The sequence below is a fragment of the Cetorhinus maximus genome, chromosome 22 (assembly GCF_964194155.1).
Source record: "Cetorhinus maximus chromosome 22, sCetMax3.hap1.1, whole genome shotgun sequence".
Taxonomy (NCBI): Eukaryota; Metazoa; Chordata; class Chondrichthyes; order Lamniformes; family Cetorhinidae; genus Cetorhinus; species Cetorhinus maximus.
Genome location: NC_135900.1, coordinates 32,004,410 through 32,027,362, shown reverse-complemented (window position 1 = coordinate 32,027,362; position 22,953 = coordinate 32,004,410). Strand labels below are relative to the sequence as shown.

Here is a 22,953-nt window from a genome sequence, read left to right as displayed (position 1 = left end):
CAAAGAGAGAGAAACACTTCAGACTGCAGGTTTGTATTTTACACTGTTGAGAGACAGTGGTACGAGAGTGAGGAATTTTCGACTCTCTGCCTGTGTGGGAGCACAGCTGATTGGATACCTGGCCTGACATAGAATGCTCCTGATTTCAACGGGATGAAAATTGAACAGTTTCTATAATGAGCCAGCGATCCACTCCACCAATTTATCACCCAGGTGACAAAGTTGAAAATTATTCCAATAGAGTGCTATAAATATTACGCTAATGTGACATTTGGAGCACTGATACAGGCACTCTGGTCCCAAGTCTTTGTCAATGCCACTCTCTCATTTCTACTAAATATATAACAGCAGCAAACAATGGATCTTCCACCTAGCAGTATGGCTCAGCTTAACATTACAGTGAGGGAAATCAAACTGTGGCCAACGCAGTTTTCTGTGTTCGTGTCCCAGTGCCCCAACACACACATAATCTTGCCACTTGATTTTAAGGATTGCATAAAATGTGACGTCAGTGTTTGACAGTTCCTTTGTTCATACAAACCAATTGCAAAGCAGCATAAATCATATCTTAAATTCCATTTGTAAATCACTTCCCTCAAGTACCCAATAGTTTTCAACTCAACAGTAAAATATTCTCTGCCGCAATGAAAATAGGTTGGCTGGAAGTGGTATACCAAAGATTTGCAAGGACTGTGGGTACCTAATTACCATATTGGAAAACATTAGATCCAATGTTAATCCTTGGAGGGAAGTTGGCCGGCGTAACAGGAATCCTGCACGGAAAGCCTCAATTTTAGCCTAGAGTGGGATTCGGGCAGGTGAGGGGGACTAGGAGCGAGGTTGGTGCCCCCATTACTCCCCGCCCCACTACCTTGGCATTATGAAGCCCAGGCACTTTAACTCATGGACCTTAGCTGCATGCCACCAGTAAGCTGCCTTCCCAAAATGGATGGGAAGCAACAGCTGGCTCATGGGCAGAAGGGAAATTTCAATCAGGAGGAGGTTACCAGCTGTCACTAAAGGGAGGTTGGCTGAAACTCGGAAAGGTCTCACTAGAGTGAACGAGCAACCAGGGCAGTGAGGCTTGAACTTTTCTTGTATGTTGTGAAGAAACGCTGCCGCTCATCCTAGTCGCAAAAAGGAAAATAAAAAGAAATGAATTTTAAATATCTACTTCATCTGGCTTCAGTTGGGTGTCCTTCCTGTCTGCTCAGAAGGCTAAAATTGGAGATAGTGGGATTCATGTGGGACTTCAGTGAGTGACCTGCCTAAATTTAATCGCCCGCTTACACGATTTCTCCCTTTTCCAGTGGAGTTAATATTCCCCTGGAGACTTTGACACCAATCAGCTGTTCAACCATTTTGGTCGACAGGTGAAAATGAAGATCCGGCCATACAGAGGTCGCCTGCTACCCGAGAGGAGGCTACTGACACCAAGGGATGTTCAGGGAAGGTGTTGATGGTTTCATAACTGAAGAGAGGGAAAATCCCAGGTCAAAAGAGGCTTGGACTTTCCTTGCACTTCTAGCTGCACTATGGAAAGCGTTGGGTTTCCCGTTGCCCTCTTAAATGGTTATTGGACTTTAGGATTTATGAAAATTACACACAGTTTGGCTCAATCAAGATTTCGATGTTTTATTGAACCCACTAATACCCCTAATCCTTCTATGATTAGTTAAAATATCACAGAAAAAAACCCCAAAATTAAAACAACCCATCCTCAGTAGAAAACCTGCGACTGGCTGAAATTGACACCCCAATTCCCGGCTAACCTAATCCGAAGTCACAGCGACTCGGTTTGGAAACTTACAAAATGCAGGCAAAACACTGCATCTTGTCCCGAAACCTTCCAAAATCCTTAGGCCAATATCACTACGATATGGCTGGAAAAAAACAATTACAAATTACTGGCAAAAATGCCATGCTTCCGCCCCAAGCCCTTACTAAAACCCTCAGACCAATGTCACTATGATTTGGCTGAATCCGCTTGCAATCCCCAACACGGTGGTTCACCTGGTGTTGGTGTAGGTCCTGAGTCAAGTTGACCAGCCCTGACCCTTCTTCCGACTGTAGCCAAGAACTCTGATACGCTCTTCTTTTTATAACAATTCAGCTCAGATACATCAAAACGTTATTCCTGTTGTTCCTGCTATTCCAATGTCTGGTAGTTAGCACTCTTTGTTTATATAGTGGGATTTTCTCCGGTGAAAAATCGATCCCCAGAACTCTGCTTAGCAGAGTTGGCAAAATATCCACCGGCAATGATAGGATGCTGCTTCAAAATCCTTAATATAAGTAGTCTGGGATGGAAAATGTTTATTTTGGGGAAAGAACAGTGGAAATAAACTGTTTGTAAATCCTTCAGACATCAGTGTTATGTGGCTAGAACATGTATAGAGACTGATATAACAATTGGGACCACAGGGATGGTTCAGTTATAGTTCATATTATTGCTTTTGTATTGTTTTTATTGTTTAAGGTTCTGCATGATTTGCATAGTTGAAATGTCCTAATATGCAATTACACTTTGATGTGCCAACTACCAGTGGTGTAGCTGGTAAATTAGGCAAGACTGAATTATCTTTTGATAACAGATAGACACGAAGGAGAATCACTACATAGCATATATTGCAATGGGACTTCATGTTTATCGCAGTCACTAATGGTTCTTTCCAATGGCTGCTCACAATATTGTGTACAAATATAGCCACAATGAGAATTTCACCATATTTTATGTTGGCATAGAAGAATGTGGGTAGACTAAATGACCAGGCATCGTAATCAATCCAATTACCGTGTACATTACAGAACATACTGGGATGTTCAGCATAGCCATTAGCTGATAAATGCAAACTAACTGTAACTATTCTGCTTGAAACATGACTTTGTTTCATGAATGCTAGCTATTAGCATACGCCACTGGTGCCTTGACTGATTACGTGGCTTCTTTGAGATAGCAGAGCTATTAATCGGAATATATTACTGCTATTATTGTGCTGTTTTTCAGGGTGGGTAGTAGAAGCCCATTAGGGATATTTGTTCCTAATGCAATGTCATTAAGATTTTTCATGTCTTGGTGATTCTTTATTTGCATACATTTTACCTGTCAGAAATATTGAAATGATAAAGTGACCCACAACAAAATGCCTGGGCCAGAATAATAAAATTAATTACCAAAAGGTGACATGACTTATAAGGGTAAAAATCCCACTCACCAGAATTGGTTCCTTTGGAAGTGCAAAATTGTTACCTGCTTGGTTTGTCCACTGGATAAATCTGCAAGCCTAATTTCTCACTGCTGTTGTTTAAACAGGCACGTATGCCAGAGCCTCATTAATGTGTTGAAAAGGCATAGAAATTATGTTATTGTCTTGATTTCCTGTGCTTCTGCAAACTTCCCATGCCAAGTTCCTGTCCTACAACCATTTGCAAACCCGCCAGATTATCACCAACCAAAATGCTGGCATTTAACATGTTGCACCTGTTTCAACTAAACAAAATTGGCAACAGCCATTCTCAGATTCACTCTTCAGGGCAATGCCTTGACCAATCAGAGTCAACCTACCTGGTTTGAATTTAAACAAAGCTTGACAGTTAACTGTCAGTCATCAGTTGACTGGTGCATTCCCCATGGCAATGCCTCTACCAATCAGAGTCCACTTGCCAATCAATCAGCGCTCTCTTCTCATGAAGTATAAATTGCTGTTCCCCTTACATTTGGTATTCTTGCGAATTTTCCTGATGAGTGCAAGACAAGAAGCTTCGACAACATGTGTCTTTTCTCAGTCATTCTCAATAAACAGTCATTTATTTGTAAGATATGGATATTAGTATCAACACAGGATTTTATGCGAGTACAAAGAAGATCAAAAGGCATGTCAGGGAGATTAAATAGCAGCACAGCCAGATAGCCTGTGCTCACCATTTTGTCACCAACTATATCTGTAATCTCAAACATACCTACTTGAAAGTGATGAGGGGGAACTGTATTTGCAGGCTCCAGCACAGCAGGGAAGCAGATGCAAAATTCTGCTATGTTTTGCAAAAGATGTTTATGGTACTGTGGGTGATGCTGAAAATCATCATCTGTCTCAATTGTTTTACCTCCATCTTTTTCCAGACTGCCATACAGCACGTTTGCTATATCAGACAATTTGCCATCCACAAGTGTATCAAATGAGTAACTTATAATTTATTCACACGATCTGTACTTTCATCTATTTTCCCATTAAATAGCAGCATGGCACAACTGCCAAATTCCACCCAACTATGAGATTTCACCAAGTACAGGGGATCACGTTAGCTTCTGAACAGAAGGTTCCTACACTTATTCTGGCACCACCATCTCTTTCTCCTTATCCATGCATTGTCACTCACTCAGTGCTAACTCCCTCGAATTAACTATCTGCATCCTCCAAGCTGTGTGCAGCAACCTGGATGCCCGCAAACTGCCAGATTAATGCATAATGCTGTATGGTTCTGGCGCTAGAGCTAAGCCAACAAAGCTTCTACCAGGTCCACAGTTGCAGAGAGAAATATGCCTTCGGATGCCAGTTCTAAGACATATCTAACAGAATTTACATTGAAAAATCAGGTCCAGTCAGATTAGGCTGTATACCTTGGAATCAGGTCCATTTCGATCAGGCTGTATACCCTGGACCTGAACCAGTCAGATCAGGTTGTATACCCTGGATCTGATCCAGTCAATCAGGCTGTATACCCTGGATCTGATCCAGTCAGATCAGGCTGTATACCATGGACCTGATCCAGTCAGATCAGGCTGTATACCCTGGATCTGATCCAGTCAGATCAGGCTGTATACCCTCAGTATGATGGATCAGGCAGTGTGTTGTGATCTGATCCAGGAAAGTCAGATTGTATATCACAGGTCTGACTGGGTAAGATTAGGTTGCATACAACATATCTGATCCTGTGAGGTGAGTTTATATACTATAGATCTGATCCTGTGAAATCTGGTCTGGCAGTAACGTAAGGATGCAACCTGCAGATCTGGTTCAATGAGGATTGGATGTGCAGCACACAATTGATCAGTTTTTTTTCTGCAAACATATACTTTATTTATAAAATATCCAAAAGAACATTACAAAGCATTTCAAAATGGTCATTACAGAAAGTGCAATGATTTTCAAATTATCTACACAGATCATGTTGCACTCTGAGTTGCTTCAGTACAATTGTGGTACATGTAATATTTAATATATACATTCAATGTGAGTCATACAGCTTGAGGGGTTCTATACCATTCCCAGCCCCTGGGTGTTAGTTGGTCTTAGACCTTTCCCCTATGTGCCTCTTCGGCAGCTGCCCCAAGCTTTAGTGTATCCCTCAGCACATAGTCCTGGACTTTGGAATGTGCCAGTCTGCAACACTCGGTCAGGGACAACTCTTTGCACTGGAAGACCAACAAGTTTCAGGCAGACCTAAGAGTGTCTTTCACCAAGATGAGGATTCTCCAGCTGCTGTTGATGTTTGTCTCCATGTGCATCCCTGGGAACAGCCCTTAGAGCACAGAGTCCTGTGTCACAGAGGTGTTGGGGATGAACCAGGACAAAAAAAAACACTGCACCTCTACAGACCTTTTCAGATAAAGTAGGCGGATCTGAGAATGACAGGGTGCAGACCCGTACACCTTGTTACATTAACACTTCCTGGAGGCGGAGCAAAACCGCCCCGAGTTTCTCAGCGGCTGCGTCAGGATTAGCAGGTTACTCACCCTGAAACTCGCAGCCTTGGCATTTTCATTTGGATTCACAAAGGACTCGAAAGATTGTGTTTTGTCATCCCTGGTGGTGAGAGGAGGAGGGTCACCTGTTGAGCGGGGGCCGGCATCGGTTTGCTCACCAGCATTGGCTCAGTGAGGATTAAATGAAACAAGACTGTCAGTTTTAGCACCGGTTCACCGGGGAAAGGAACAGAGCGGGGAGACCGCAAGGTCTAAGGGGGAGAAAGCATTTGCTCGGAGGGATTTATTTACTAAAACCCGGTGGAAGGGCGAGGAATGTGGAGTGTGCACTGGAATGAGTGCGTGAAGCGTTGCCTGCGGGTCTGAAAAGGACATTTGCAAGTTGATCCAGGCTTTGACTTCAGCGCACATTCAGGTATCTGTTCCGTTTTAATTTAACGCCGATGTGCTTTGGTGAGCATCCACCAATTTGGAATTTGTAAGCATTTTACATTGAAATCATTCCTTGCCAGTGGGTTTAGATTGGATTAATTGTATGCTCCAATACTTTGCGTCTTTTTATTTTTTATTTTTTTCTAAGTTTTAAAACGAGTTGCAGATTACATCTTATTATGCACCAACTGTTACAACTGAAGAATCAGTTGTGGTGGAATGAGATCATGTGCACACTATGATCCAGAATGATTCATCTTCCTGCATGTATTCTGTGGAGACTATAGGGAAAGTGTTAAAAAAAAGACTTTGTACAGTGGAGACTGGTGCAGGTCAAATGGACCCACAAATTTCTCTGATTTAAAGAAGATGGCTTTATTTCCTTGTTTATATGGGATTGAAAGTGGGTATATCGGCCGAGAGACACAAATCATTTTATTGATATGTGTATGATAAATGGTTTTAATTAATCATTAAAAAAATTAAATTAGTGCTGGGTAGTATTGTGTAACACTTATCAGCCCCATGTGTGAGTGGAACTGACATTTCCCCTGCATTTCACACACACACTGAGAAGCAGAACAATTATCAAGACCACAGTAATACACAGCACTGAGGGATTAATTATCGGTTTTACTGCACTCAGAGTTTCAGCAGTTACCCATACCATATGTGTATGGTTCATCTGATCAAATTTCAGCAGTAGCCTCTAAGCCTTGGCTCTTGCAAACTGTGCTTGCATTCCTAGACTGAGGTGAGTGGAGTGTGTCATTGTAGGAAGGAAATGTGCACTCATTATCAAGCAAAACTCTACTTTTGTGAACCTTGCAGTGGTTTGATATGGAAACTCTCCTAAGCGCAGGAATGGATTTCTGCAAAGTTCATTAACCAAAAACAAAGTTGTCTTCAATGGGGGAAATAACAGATTCTCTGTCAATCTCTTTTCTGCTGCAACCTGCTTCAAGTAATGTGGTCCTTTGCACAATGACAGCACTACACCTGGTTGTTTATTATTCAGGTTGTTGGTTGGTTCAATTAGTGGTTGGATCATGTCTTGGACATTAGCCAGTCATATGCACCAGAAGGGTGCTGGTTTAATCCTTGATCTTTGCAGAATTAGCTGTTCTCACCCATGGTGATAGTAATGGTACTACAATTGGCCACCAAAACAAGCCTTTGGAGCAGCAATGCCCCAGATGGGGAGTGGATTGGAGAGACAGCTCCTACAGAGAACAATTCAAACCTCGCTCCTTGCACGAACTCCCAGATGCCACCTGAGTGGAACATCTCCAACGGGGTGGTTCAGGATAGTTTCCTCAGCCCATCCAAAGTGAGACAATTTGTGAACATTATGGGTATGCAGGAGCAGACCAAAGGTCTGGAACTCTCAAAGACAACAGGTTTGGTAAGCGACAAAATGCTTTAAGAATGAGGATAAAGATTGTATCCATAAATATGCGTAGCATTAAATCCACTACGTGATGTATTGCAACCTTGGATTACCTTACCAAGGTCAAAGCTGACCTGTTTCTGCAGGAGTGTGCGATACCGCACCTCAGCTCCTACAGGCAGTGGTCACGATGGTGGTCCCATGGGCCATCGATCTGGTCGGGAGGAAATAACTCACGTTACTCCAGCCTGGGTATTCTGCTGCGGGGAGGCAACTTCACCGTCTCTGAGGTTAAGGAGGTGGTGGGCGGGCACCTCCTCGTAGCAGACGCAATGTACAAGAATGCTCCACTCCGGTTAATTAACGTGTACGTCCCAGCACAAAAGGGCGAGCGGCTGGAGGTTTTTCAGCAGCTCCCACTGCTGCTGGCGACTCTAGGCTGGTCATTCTGGGCGGTGACTTCAACTGCATCATCGATGCGGCTGGATGATCCGGCAGCAGATTGGACGGCATGTCCAGATCCCTGATGGAAACAGTAAAGGATGCCAAGCTGCACGACGTCTTCAGCAACCCTGCAGATGGAGCGCAGCGTAAATACACCTGGTTACGGCCAGACGGATCCATCCATTCCAGGATAGACTTCCTGTTTGTGTCCCGTGCGTTCACAGTCAGATCCAGCAACGTCAAGCCAGTGTTTTTCTCTGACCACTGCCTCCTACTGGCTGACTGTGATTTACAGGAAGACCAGAGGATTGGCAGGGGGGCATGGAAGCTGAATGTGCAACTGCTAACCCCAGAGAGCATTGAGGAACTCAAGAGGGATTACAAAGGTTGGAGAACCATGAAACCCCTCTTTGAGTCCCTGACACACTGGTGGGAAGCGATCAAAGAAACCATCAAGAGGTTTTTCATCCTCAAAGGCGTCCAGGAAGCTAGAGAGGAACAGAGGGAATTGTCCCGACTCCAGAAAAACATGCAGAACCTGCTCCGGCTGCAGTCGATGGGGCTCGATGTCAAGGAAGAACTCCAAGAGCTGAAGAGCCAGCAAGCCTCGCTCTTTCCCTCGGAGGCCTCCAAGATCATGTTCCAGTCCAGAATCCGCTCTTGGAGCAGGATGAGACGTGCTCACGTTTCTTCTTCCAAAAGGTACACAGAGAGAACTCTGTGCTCAGCAGCCTGAAGGAAGAAGACGGCTCAGTAAAGTCATCGCAGTCTGACATTTTGAGGATCAGCAAATCCTTTTATACCGGATTATATGACGTGAAGGCCACAGACAGTGCGGCCTCCCAGTCCTTCTTGCCCTCTATCACGGGGGTCTTAGACTACAGTACACGGGAGAGTCTGGACAAACCGCTAACTGCTGACAAACTGACTAAGGCCCTTGAGTCCTTCGAGAAGAATAAGACTTCCGGAAGCGACGGCTTGCCGGCGGAGTTGTATTCGGCTCTGTGGGACTGGATTGGCCCAGACCTGCTAGAAGTGTACGAGAGTATGCTCCTGGCCAGCAGCATGTCAGAATCCATGAGGAAAGGCATCGTCACCCTCATCTACAAGCACAAGGGGGGAAGGGAGGAAATTAGAAATTGGTGACCCATTTCACTGCTGAATGTGGACTATAAGATTCTGTCCAAGGTCATCACCAATCGGGTCAAGTCTGCTCTGGAGTTGGTGATCCACCCTGACCAGACCTGTGCTGTGCCCAGCAGGAAGATCTCTGACAGCCTTGTGCTACTTGGGGATACGATTGCCTATGTACAGGATAGGGGTGTGGACACCTGCCTCATCAGCCTGGATCTGGAGAAGGCCTTTGACAGAATATCACACACCTACATGGTGGATGTGCTCTCCAAAATGGGGTTTGGGGAGGGAATCCGCAACTGGATCCAACTGCTCTACACTAACATCAGTAGCGCAGTCTCAATGAATGGGTGGGATCAGAAAGCTTTCCAATTAAACCTGGAGTCAAGCAGGGCTGCCCTCTCTCCCCTGTCCTGTTTGTGTGTTGCATAGAACCCTTTGCCGAGTCCATCAGGAAGGATCCAGGCATAAGAGGAGTGACGATCCCAGGCAGTGGAGGCACTCAGGTCAAAGCCTCCCTGTACATGGACGATGTCGCCATCTTCTGCTCGGTTCCGCTGTCGGTGCGCAGACTGATCAACATCTGCATCCAGTTCGTGCCGGCCTCGAGAGCCAAGGTGAATCATGGTAAGAGCGAAGCCATGTTCTTTGGGAACTGGGCTGACTGATCCTTTGTCCCCTTCACCGTCAGGTCAGACAGCCTGAAGGTGCTGGGGATATGGTTCGGAGGAACCGGAGCATGCGTTAGAAACTGGAAGGAGCGAGTGGCTATGGTGGAAGTAAAACTGGGCATATGGGAACGACGCTCCCTCTCCATTGTGGGTAAGAACCTGGTCAGCAGGTGTGAGGCACTCTCGGTGTTGCTGTACACGGTGCAGGTCTGGCCCATTCTACACTCCTGCGCGGTGACGATTACCCGAGCCATCTTTCGCTTTATCTGGAGGTCGAAAATGGATCGTGTCCGCAGGGACGCGATGTAGAAGCCTCTAGATACAGGGGGAAAAAAACGTGCCCAACATCACCCTCATCCTGATGGCCACCTTTCTGTGTGGCTGCATCAAGTTGTGCATAGACCCTCGGCACGCAAACACCAAGTGTCACTATGTGCTGAGGTTCTACCTGTCCCCGGTGTTGAGAAGGATGGGTCTGGCCACGCTGCCGCGGAACACTCCAAGTAGTTGGACCGTGCCGTACCACCTGTCCCTGGTGGAAAAATTTATGCCGAGAAACACCTTTGACCACAAGTCCATCAGGCAGTGGTCGGCACATAATGTCCTAGAGGCCCTGCGGGAAAAGGAGATGGTGGATCCTGTCGGATGGTTCCCGGAGCAAACTGTCAAAGTCATTTGGCAGAATGCCTTATCGCCAGAACTTTCCAACAAGCACCAAGATGTAGCTTGGCTGGTGGTGAGAAAGGCCCTCCCCGTCAGATCCTTCCTACATGCCAGGAGTCTCACCCCCTCTGCACGTTGCCCTCGAGGTGGCTGTGGTAGGGAAGAGACTGTTGTTCGCCTCCTTGTGGAATGTTCCTTTGCAAAGAAGGTCTGGAGAGAGATGCAGCGATTTTTGTCGAGGTTCACCCCGAGCAGTTCTGTGACACAGGACTCTGTGCTCTACGGGCTGTTCCCAGGGACACACACCGAGACAAACATCAACTGCAGCTGGAGGATCATCAACTCGGTGAAAGACGCTCTTTGATCTGCCCGAAATTTGTTGGCAAGGAGTTGTGCCCGACTGAGTGCTGCAGACTGGCGCATTCCAAGGTTCAAGACTTTGTGCTAAGGGACGCACTAAAGCTTGGGGCAGCCGCTGCAAAGGGGAAGGGTCGCTGTCTAAGACCTTTCTGCCAAGGTGCACCGAGGGGCTGGGAAAGGTATAGACCCCTCGGGCTGTACATCTCACAAAGATTATATCTAGTGAACACTAAATGTATCCTAATTGTGCTGAAGCACCTCAGAGTGCAACATGATGTATGTCGATAACTCCAATCCCATTGCACTATCTGATTGTCTATAATGACCAGATTGAAATGACTGTAATATTCATTGATTGTATTGAAGCACCTCGTGGCCCATGTGTAAAAGCCGAATCTGATTGCACTATTTGTGATGGCCATTTAAAAATGCTTTGTAATGTTCTTTCAGATATTTTATGAATAAAGTATATTTTTCCAAAAAAAATACAGACTTTGTCTGAATGGGAGCTTTCCTGCCTGAGTTAGAAGCTGCGGGATTTAAAGACTGCTCCTGACAGTCACAGCGAATGGAGAGCAGAGCTCTGACTCTGAATTCTACATTGACATCCAGAGGCACACTCATATCTGGTAAGTATAGGTGCCTACATCCCTCAATGTATGGGTTGTGAAAGACCATACAATCACAACTCCATATTAGGCTACATACCATATCAGCTGGTAGAGAAGATCGTACATTGATGGAAGGAATGTTTATGTTACAACCTGTCAGGCTGTTAATCAGCCTGCAAATCCTTCCAGTACTTTTATCCAAAGAAAAAGGTGTGATTTTATGGACAAATAAAATTGGCTTCTATGCTCCTCAATTCTTCTTCCCTTGAGTGCACATGAGGCTACTCATTTCTTCCCTGCTTTTAGATCCAACAGATCATGATTTGTATTATACCTGTAACAAATTCCTTTTTAAGTGGAAAGATAGTTGGCCTGACTCTCAATTCCTTACCAAGACATTGGACTAAATGCAAAGGATGAGGCTGCAATTGCCATTCCATTGAACGTGAGTATCCTACTGAATGCTAATTCAGTATTCAGATGCTGGAACTCTGAACTTGGGCCACTTGCTCACCAGGACTGTGATGGTGGGTCAGAAAGGGGGTCACTCTATTCCCATTTGGCATGACTATTCTGCTGGATGTCAACCCAGTGTTTCGAGTGGAGAGCTTTTGTCTCATCTGTCCGATGTTATCTGGAATGGGACACAAACTCATAACCTTCCAACTCAGATGTGGGAATACTACCATTGAGCCCAGGCTCAAGGAGGGTGTTCCAGATCTTAGGGCCTCGGCAGTTGAAGATACGGCTGGCAATGGTGGAGTGATTAATATTGGAAATGTGCACGAGGACACCAATTTAACGTGATTGGCAAAAGAACCAGGGATGACATGAGGAAAGCCTTTTACACAGCCAGTAGTCAGGATCTGGAATGTGTTGCCTGAGAGTGTGGTTGTTGCAGATTCAATTGTGGCATTGAAAGAGAATTGGATAATTATCTGAAGAGAAAAATATTGCAGGGCTATGGGGAAAAGGCAGGAGAGTGGGACTAGATGAATTGCTCTTGCAAGATAACCAACGTCAATTCGACAAGCTGAATGGTCTTCTTCTGTGATGTAACCATTTTGTGATTCCATATGTGGCCAGAATTGGATGAATGCAGATATCTCAGTGAATTTAAGGCTGGAAAACATTACAGAGATTGGGAGGGGCAAGATCATGGAGGGGTCTGTAAACGAGGATGGGAATTTTAAAATCGTTGCATTACTTAACCAGGACCCAATGGAGATCAGCAAGCACAGGGGTCATGTTCAATAGGTGAACAGGACTTGGTGTGAGTCAGAACATGGGCAACAGGGTTATTGATCACTTTAAGTGTATGAGCGGTGAAAGATGGGAGGCCAGCCAAGAATGTGCTGCAACAGGCAAGTCTAAGGCATGGATAAAAGTTTCAGCAGCAGATGAGCTGAGACGAGGTGAGATCGAAAAACATTATGGAAGTGGAAATAGGTGGCGTTAGTGATGGTGCAGATGTGTGGTAGGAAATTCATCTGGAGGTTACAAATAATCTGGAGTCATCAGCGAAGGAACAGAGTTTATGAGCAGGACCAAAAACAGTGGCTTCTATCTTCCAAATATTTAACTGGAGGAAATTTCTGCTCACCCAGTACTGGATGTCAAACAAGCAGTCAGATAATTTAGAGAAGGAGAGGTCAAGAGAGGTTGTAGAGAGGTAGAGCTAGACACTGTCAATGTACATATGGAAACAGATGCCATGATTTTGAATGATGTTGTCGACAGGCAGCATATAGCTGAGAAACAGGAGAGGGTCAAGAATGAATCCTGGAGGAACACCAGAGGTAATGGTGCAGGACTGAGAAGAGAAGCCATTTCACATGGTTCTCTGTTTACAACAGAATAGAAACCAAGTAAAACCAAGCAAGTGGAATCTCATCCAGCTGTATGATGTTGGAGAGGCATTGGAGTAGAATTTCATGGTCCACCAAGTCAAAGGTGGCAGTCAAGTGGAGGAGGATGAAGAGGGATAGTTTACCTTGGTCATTCTTTTTTGTTTGAATCCAGTCTGTAGTGGCTGTCTAATCTGGAATTCTGAGAGTGAAGAAAAGTCTGGCTGCAAAATTCAGCTGTGTAGTACTCGGTTTATCAGGGCTTTCGGAGCACATTATACACACTACTGGTGCGAGCTGCGCCTGACACCATTTGGCTTAGGACATTTGCACATGTGCAGGGAGTGTCCTCTGGAAGTATGCAGAGTAGGAGATCATGATGTCACACCAGCTCTGCTGTTCAGGAGCTCAACACTCCAGGCTAATGCCCTCTCTTAACCTTGCACAGCTGAGCACGTGTTCAGCAGTGGGAAGGACCCACACTCCCACTCCAGCACTATTATTTATAGCGATCATCAACAACTTTCAGATTAGTCTGTTGGTTCTTGCTATGATTGTAGAAGTGCTTAGTGGTTTGCAGGGCTGTTTAAAGTTGCTGAAGACTACCTGCAGTGGGGTGTCAAGTGATGTAAGGCTTTGTCTTGACTTCAAGGATTCTGCCCAAGCCATTCACTTTCAGACATGGATGCAATAGTTTGCACCCCCTTGGCCTGCAGCATGACTCGGACAATGAGAGGAGGACAAGACAAACTGCTAGAAGAGGGAGGAGGAGGCAGCAGAATGGAGACCATATCTGCCCAGGGTGTTCAGGGTAAAATTCTCGTACCTGAACTCAGCAAAAAACAATCAGATATCTCCGCTTAACTAAGGATGTCCTTGGACGACTGAAATCTGCCACCTGTTACAGCCGCAAATGCAGTCTCAAGGCAGTGCAAAGCAGCATGGTCAGTAGCTGTGGAGGTGAACAGTGACCATGAACTTTCATGGGTCGGGCTTCTTCCAACTGTGGCAGGCAGTATTTGCAATATCTCCCAGTTTGCCATCCACTTTTTCATAAGGGAGGTCACTGAGTATTCCAAAAGAGTTAAATGCATTTCATACTCTCTTACCAGAGAGAAGCAGGAGAAGGGAGCACATGGCTTTTTGGGGATTCCCGGCTTCCGCATGGTGCAGGATGCCACTGACTGCACGCACATTGCTTTTCTGGTGCTGCATATCAACTCTGAGATGCCCCGCAATGAAAAGGAATTCCACTCCATCGACGCCCAGTTGGTGTGTGACCACAATGCATCATTCAGGTCAGCGCCTGGTATCCAGGCAGCAGTCATGATGCCTTCATTCTGCATTTGAGCCACCAAGGCAAACCAGAAGGTGGCTACTGGATGAAAAGGAATATCCTTTGACGACACGGTTCACAACTCCAGTGTGCAGCTCTTACACACATGGGCAGCATGCATATAATAAAAGCCATGCTTTGGGGTGGTTAGCAATTCTCCACTCTCAGGATCACTCTGAAGGAGCACTACAGTACTCAGCAGAGCACATGTCAAGATTCATGGTGGTCTGCGCAATGCATGCTGCACAACTTCGCTATCATGAGAGCACAGCCCTGTGACCAGCTATACAGTAACCAGCTGAGGAGAAGGAAGAGGATGGAGACAACCACTTTCTGCCCGGGCTGTCCGTGATCGACTTACCCGGCTACAGTAACAGTAAACACAACATCAATTCCCCATTCAACCACAGTCCCACATCTTATCTTCTGTCTGTTACTGAGTGCCACAGTAGCTGTTCGGCCGTAATACAAAAATAGAAGGTACCACAAGATAAACATTTTGAATGAAATCTATCAATCAAACCATGCCATATTGCATATAAATGCCGACCAATTACACTTATGTATTCCCTTTGTGCCTGTCTTCCATGTGCCCTTGCCTGCCCTAGTGCCCCTATGCTACTTCCCCCAGTGGCTGCAACATGACTGGGAGAAGGCTGCTGACTTTCACTGTGCGAGACTGCAGATGGTCTTGCAGAATGACCTCAAACAGCTCTGTGTCTTAAAGGCCCGGCTTCAGATTGCGCCATCCTGAAGCAGGCGGAAACACTGCACAGCTGGCTGACAGCAGCAAGGGCACTGGTGGAGTGACAATGGTAGGAGGAAGGATACTGTCATCCTGAGAGAGGACAGCTGGTTTGTGCTCCATGGAACCACTGTCACTGCTCTGGGGCAATGCCTCAGCAATCCTTGTAATTTTGCCCAGAAGGCCTCCTGTCCCCCTGTGGATAGCTGACGTCTCTGTTACATGATACAAACCAGTTATGTATTTTCAAACTATGATAGGAATAGGAACATTTTAAGACCAACTAAAAGCAGTATGTACTTAATGACAATACCATGGATTATCTTCTTTTGCTTCAATAGTATTTAAGTTACTTATTTAAAATTTATTCCAGCTGTCACTTTCAGTAATACACCACTTTTTGTGGAATTTCCCTTCATCACAAGTATACACCAATGCAGTTAAATTAATTATAAGGTTCTCCAGTAGCCCTTTGACATTATTTTGCTTTTTTTTAATGGTGCCCTCCTATTTATAGCATAATTCAAAGCTGAATTGGACTAAGTTTTGACAGTGCCCCATGTTCCATACTTATGCTTGTCCACGTTATTAATATTCAACAACAATAACTCGCATTTATATAGCACCTTTAAAAAAGGAAAATGTCTCAAGGCACTTCACAGGAGCATAATCAGTCAAAAATTGACACTGAGACACAGGAAGTGATATTAGGATGGGTGGCCAAAAGTTTGATCAGAGTTAGGTTATAAGGAACATCTTGGAGGAGAGGGCAGTGGTGGAGGGTTTAGAGAGGGAATTCCAGAATCTAGGCCCTAAATGGTTGAAAGCCTGGCTGCCAACAGTGGTGTGAAGAGAATGGTGATACAGAAGAGGTCAGAGTCTTGGAGGGTTGTAGGACTGGAGGAGGCTACAAAGACTGGGAGAGGCAAGACCAACAGGATGAGAGTTTTAAAGTTGATATGTTGGTGGCCAGGAGCCAGTAGGTCAGTGAGCACACAAGTGATGGGTTGGAAGGACTTGGTGTAGGTTCAGTTTCAGTGAGCTGAAGTTTATGCAAGGTGGAAGATGTGAGGTTAGCCAGGAGAACATTGACATCGTTGGTTCTGAAGTAACAGAGGCATTGAAGTTAACAACAGCAAAAAAAACAACAACTTGCATTTATATAGCCCCTGTAACATGGTTAAAAAAAATCCTAAGGTGCTTTACAGCATCGTTCGCAAACAAAATTTGACACCGAGTCACATAAGGGCATATTACAATAGGTGATCAAAAGCTTTGTTAAAGAGGTAGGTTTTAAAGAGTATCTTAAAGGAGGATAGAGATTTGGAGAGCTGCTGTGAAGCACCTTGGATCATTTTACTACATTAAAAGGCATAATATTAAATACAAGTTTTGTTGTTGTTCTTCAACTTGTGCATCCTGCCAAGAAATACATGGCATGAATGACAAAGTCAACAATGTGTTATGAAGTGTAGTCCACGAATAATGTAAATATCTATTTTGTCAGAAAACTAGCATGCAATCTATTTACACTAAGGTTCAGACCTGTTTGTGCAGAGGAAGTGTGTTTATATTTCTTGTTTGGTTTTAGGGTTTATAACATAATCTGATGAATCCTGGGAGGGTGTTTAAGGGGTAAAGTGCGAGATTCTTATTTGTGGTAGATTGGATTGAATGCATGGATGATAGTTGGGCTTCTGCATGCCACTGAAGAAGTGATTTGGAAGCCAGACACACAGTAAATAATTGCACTAGTGCACTATTATTACAAAAACAGACACAGATTAAATTCTAAGCAGTTTGGTATAGTAGTTGCACTTGTGCCAATTGACACAAATTATTATTTTAACAACATTGCCATATTTCAAACACAGCTAAATTAATCACTGATCCCTGTATCACAGTGAACCATCATTTCTGGCACCAGGTATGTAGCCCATTGAAAAAATATCTGTTACAATGTTGTAATATGTTTTCACTCACAGTAATGAATAGAGTTAGCATTATACTTTGTAAAGCACAATGTCCAAGTGTAGCTAAAGAAAAGGGCTTTGTTACAGTTATTTCTGTATGTACCTGGCCAGGGGAAACTTCTGATCTTTTAAAAGATAATGATGGGTGCAGTCTGTCTAATTACATTGTTGGCAATCCATTCCAAAGCTAATGGTGAGCTTTAATGGATAATATTGTGGTGGCAGGAGATGTAGAATCAAAGTTGATGTTTAAGGATGTACATGGACATGTTTTCACTGGTCAGGATATTATAAGTAAATTTCTAATCATATGAGTCACTGTGGGGTGAGGTTCCAGTAATATTGGGCTGTTCAAAAGCATTCTAAACCAGACAAAATACATATGAGGAATGTAATACTTAACCCTTCAATAAATGGTAAAACACAAAAACGTAATGGGTTCATAAAGCAACTTTAGATTTAATCTTCTCAAAAATTACAGAATGAGCTGGACAAAATATGTGTATAGGCAGATCAAAGATGAGTGAAACTTATTGCAGACAAGTGTTAAGGTAGTGTTGAATATTCCAAGAATTGTGTCATAATAGTGAAGGATGGAATTGAAAGAGACAGAGGAGTCTTAATAGGCTAAAAGATCGACATGCCAAACAGAGAGGTTATCAACAAAACTGATAGAATGCTAAACCATAAAGCTAAGTATGTCAAGATGAAACAGTGTAATGTGCTGATTAGACCACTCGTCAAGTATTGTGTCCAATTCTGTTCACCTAGGCACATGTGGAACATTCAAGCTGAGGTTAGTTCAGAATTGAGCCAGAAGACTGACCCCTCGTGTGAAAGGTCTGAATCACAGAAACTCACATTTTACAGCCTTGAATGAAGGGGTGGAATTTTCCCAGCCCTGGGCGAGGGGAAATGGAGTTGGGGAAGCAAGGAAAATATCAGAGAGCCATGCCTGGATGGGTAACTTTGCCAGGGTTGGGCAGGAACCCAGGTCAGCTACCCACTGAATGCAGACAGGCAGCCAATTACCATATTTAAGGCCACAATTAGGGGCGATTTAGATGACCAGCCACCCTCATTTTGGCAGCAGTGAAGCATTGCCATTTCCATGGGGGTGGCCACCTTTGTAATCCGGGAACGCCAACAGAACCAAAGGCACATAGAAGGGGGTGGCGGGCAGAAAGTGCCACCCCCCAAGGTTCCAACATGCCATACAGATGTGTTTCCCTCTGATCAGACGGGCCTGTCTGCTTAAGCCCTCTGAACTTTTATTTTAAACTTACCTCTCCAATGGTGTCTATACATTCAGACATCCTCTAGACCCCTGACCTCTAATTGGGTTGGCAGCATTGGGAGCTGTGCCACCCACCCCCACCAGTGTGCAATTGGACAGTGAGGTCAGAGGCGCCCAATTAGAAGGCTGCCTCTAGAAACATCCCTATGCCAGTCCGGCTGCTGGCAAGTACAAGCTCTGGTTCCTATTTGGTCCTGAGGTCAGTCTTCTGAGGCCTGCAGGAAAATTCAGATTCTACAAGGATCTACAAGTTAAATAAAATAGTAAACTGTATTGCAAAGCTTAATTCAGATAATTGAATTAAAGTGAGAGAGTAGAATAAGGGGCCAAACATTTAAGCTAATAAAAGGCAAGTTTAGGACTGATTTCAGGAAGTTCTTCATATACACAATGATATTGAATGAACTCCTGCAGGGGATATCTTTACTTTGTGCACTAGTGGAAAGAGCTGATAGTGAGGTGACAGCCATTTCACATGTCTCTCGAGTTATTGGGAAGAATCTTCTGTACTTAGTCTCTGCTGGAGCAGCGGGAACATTTTCAGGTCAGATACCCGATTTACTAATTGCTGGACTTATTCGAGACTCTTTCCCAGCGCCACGGCATTAGCATCAGGGTTGCCCGACCAGACAGGGAGGGAAGGTGGGATGATGCACTGGATCTGTCAACGGAAGGATTTCTGACTAAAAGGATCACAATATGGTTTATAATGGCTCTCCAACACTTGGATTCTTGAGGCTGCAGCAACCACAGGATTGGCGAGGAGACCCAGGAAGGCTGCGCCCACCCCCTCTCTTCCAGGTTTCTCACTCTTATCCGGAGGTCCTGCTGTCAGACCTGAGGGATTGTAATGAGGTGAGCTCTCCAAAGGACACAGGAAGAGGACAACCTCTCCAATCAAGTAGATGTGGGTAGAAGTGGCTGAGGAAGTCAGCAACAGAAGTGGGATTCCAGGAGACAACCTGGAGACAGTGCCTTAAGAGGAACTCAGACCTTAGAAGTGTGGGACAGGTGAGTGGCATCGCAATTTCAGGTAGCCAAACCCCACACACTGATTCTCCCAGCATTCTCCTACATAGCGCTCCTCAGAACAACACTTCTTACAGTTCTACTCATTCCTCTCTCTCCAGGTACCTCATATCTCCATCTGAACAGCCAACACTCACACCAACCCTCATTCTATTGCCTTCCTACATCCATGCCTCATAGTCACCCTGTACAAGTGGTGTCCATCCCTAATCTCCACACAAACCCTTAAGAACGCTCACATGTCTCAGCTTTCTCTCCCCTGAAGGAGAAGAGAGCACACAACGTGGTGAGTGGCAGGCACTCAGGGATGGTGGGAAGGGTCAGGGTGGCCCTCTAGTAACAGGCACCTTGTTGGCCACTGGCAGTGTGTGACCACCTGCTCTATTGGGAAGCAGGCCTTGTTCCAGGAGGCCGCAGATGTCAGCAACAACCCACCATGAGATCCTGAGCCTAATGAGGTACTGGTGCTCAGGCAAATCGAGAGAGCTGATCCTATGTCTGTTGACCTTGTGTTGGGCAGGGAGGGGTGTGGGGGCTTGTCTCCTTCCAGGTGGAGCTCGGTGTCCATCCCCTCTGCCCTCTGGAGGACCATGCAGGCGAGGAGAAAACTGCTGTTGATGCTGCTGATGTTGCTCCTGCTGCTGCTGAAGCAGTTGTTGGTGGGGTTGCTTCATCTCTTACCCCTTCAGCAGAACTGAAAGGTGGAGCTATATAAGCTGCTGCCATGCAGTGGTGAAGACTGGCAGCAGGGAAGTACAGCTGAAGATGAGTGAAGCGCTCGATAGGTGAAGTGCCTTCCAAGAAATTAGCAATCACTCTCTGAGAGAAGAAGTGCTTTGACCAGCAGCCTCTCACCTGGCCGTGGCTGGAGTTCTTCAGTGTGATCAAAGCATTCCCAGCATCTCACTTTCACTGAAGAAGCTCTTCCTATTGTTCACTTGTCTCGATGACCCTGGCAAGTTGCTGGCTGGCCTGAAAATAAGTGCCTTGGTTAAGGAATCTAGATTTTAGGGTTTAAAACAGTCCCTAATTTAATTTCTTATCTACCTTAATTACTTAGCTGACAGATCCAAGAGGGTTCCCTGCAAAATTCCAAAAGAGAGTGGGAAGATGTTGTGTTCTTGACCCAACAATTTCAGGTTTACTTGAGTTTTTAACAAGAAAAAAAATAATTATTATTGTGTTTAACCTGGTCTAAGTAAAATAATACAAACGCTCCAACTTTCACACACGCAAACACTCAAATTTCACACACACACACTCAAATAAATTAGAGTGGGAGGATCGATTAAGCAATTTGAAGTCCAGTAGAGTTAAAGGGTATATGGCTTTTGATGGTTGATGACCTGGCTGGCTTCAGGCTGAACATGGTGGTCCTTATGGGTTCAGCATCAAGACGGTGAAGATGTTGACATTTGATTTATCTCTTCTTCCAGAGACAGCAGCTGCTGGATTGAATTCCTTTTAAAATTTCTGTCTGCAGCGCACGGATAGTCAAATAGTAGATAGGGTTGAAACTTGTAGAAATAGGTGGAGAGAGAGAGAGATCCACATGTGGATCTTGCCTCTTCAGCATCTTATTTTCTTTTGCTGGTCTGCAGAGAAATCACATAAATGAGTTAACTGGCTTGTCACATGCCCAGTAAACCAAATATGGTCATGGCCAGTGGATTCCAGTTGCCTGGTTTACGTGATTAGATTATGTCTGAGTAAATTCCTCTCATTGCCCCAGAGTCCCATTGTCCAAATTATTATGTTTAATGCAACAAAAAAAGAAATTACTGGAAAAAACTCAGCATGTCTGACGGCATCTGTGGAGAGGAAGACAGAGTTAACGTTTCGAGTCCATATGACTAAAGAGCTAAAGAGAAATAGAAATATGGTGAAATATAGGCGGTTTAAAGGGGGTCGGACAGGTGGAGCTAGATAGAGGGCCAGCGATAGGTGGAGGCAAAGGAGAGATTGCCAAAGATGTCATAAACAAAAGGTCAAAGGGGTGTTGATGGTGGTGACATTAGCTAAAGGATGTGCTAATGGTGACATTAAGGGTAGAAAGCAGGATGAGCAAGTGACATATGGCCCTAGTGGGGGCGGGGTGGCGTGGGGGGAAGGGATCGAAATAGGCTAAAAGGTGGAGATAAAACAATGGATGGAAATAAATTTTTTAAATAATAATAGAAATAGGTGGGAAAAGAAAAAAAAATTAAAAATATATAATAATAATTATTTGAGAAAAGGGGATCAAAAAGGGGGTGAGAATGGAAGAGAGAGTTCATGATCTGAAGTTGTTGAACTCAGTGAAGTCCGGAAGGCTGTAAAGTGCCTAGTCGGAAGATGAGGTGCTGTTCCTCCAGTTTGCGTTGAGCTTCACTGGAACATTGCTGCAGGCCAAGGTCAGACATGTGGGCATGAGAGCAGGGTGGTGTGTTGAAATGGCAAGCGACAGGGAGGTCTGGGTCATGCTTGCAGACAGACCGAAGGTGTTCTGCAAAGGGTTCACCCAGTCTGCGTTTGGTCCCTCCAATGTAGAGGAGACCGCATTGGGAGTAGCGAATGCAGTAGACTAAATTGAGGGAAGTGCAAATGAAATGCTGCTTCACTTGAAAGGAGTGTTGGGGCCCTTGGACAGTGAGGAGGGGGGAAGTAAAGGGGCAGGTGTTGCACCTTCTGCAATTGCATGGGAAGGTGCCGTAGGAGGGGGCTGAGATGTAGGGGGTGATGGAGGAGTGGACCAGGGTGTCCCGGAGGGAACAGTCCCTGCGGAATGCCGACAGGAGGGGTGAAGGGAAGATGTGTTTGGTGGTGACATCATGCTGGAGTTGGCGGAATTATCAGAGGCCCTCTATCCAGCTCCACCCATCCCACCCCCCTTAAACAGCTTATATTTGACCACATTTCGATTTCTCTTTAGTTCTAATGAAGAGTCATACGGACTCGAAACGTTAGCTCTGTCTTCCTCTCCGTAGATGCTGTCAGACCTGCTGAGTTTTTCCAGCAGTTTTGTTTTTGTTTCAGATTTCCAGCATCCGCAGTATTTTGCTTTTATCTTAGTGTTTAATTGACTGTCACTTCTCTTTCAGCAATGCCAACCTTGAAGAAGTATTGCTCTTCTCTTGGATTTCCGCTTGTCTCTTTTGCCCTGTTCACCTTCATTGCTTTCCATTTCTCTCCTGGTGTTTTGACAAGGTGTTTACTAAAACTCGCTTTCACAGCCATATTTCCTTCCTCAGTGACTATCTCCGTCTCCGACTTACCCCACGTGGATTCCAACTGAAGTTCCATCCCTCATATTTCGAACCCACCCAGGATTACAGGTA

The 22,953-nt window shown here is 44.9% G+C and overlaps 1 protein-coding gene across 2 annotated transcripts in view; it reads left to right on the top strand.

The window, feature by feature from the left end:
* The first annotated feature begins 5,730 nt into the window (after positions 1-5,730).
* met (MET proto-oncogene, receptor tyrosine kinase) overlaps positions 5,731-22,953 on the top strand; it is a 148,564-nt gene continuing 131,341 nt past the window's right edge. The window contains exon 1 of one of the 2 annotated variants that reach the window (XM_078568043.1): positions 5,731-6,119. The gene's annotated coding sequence lies outside the window, so the exon portion shown is untranslated. Of the gene's footprint in view, positions 6,183-22,953 lie in introns of both variants that reach the window. The other variant, XM_078568044.1, reaches the window with a different exon arrangement.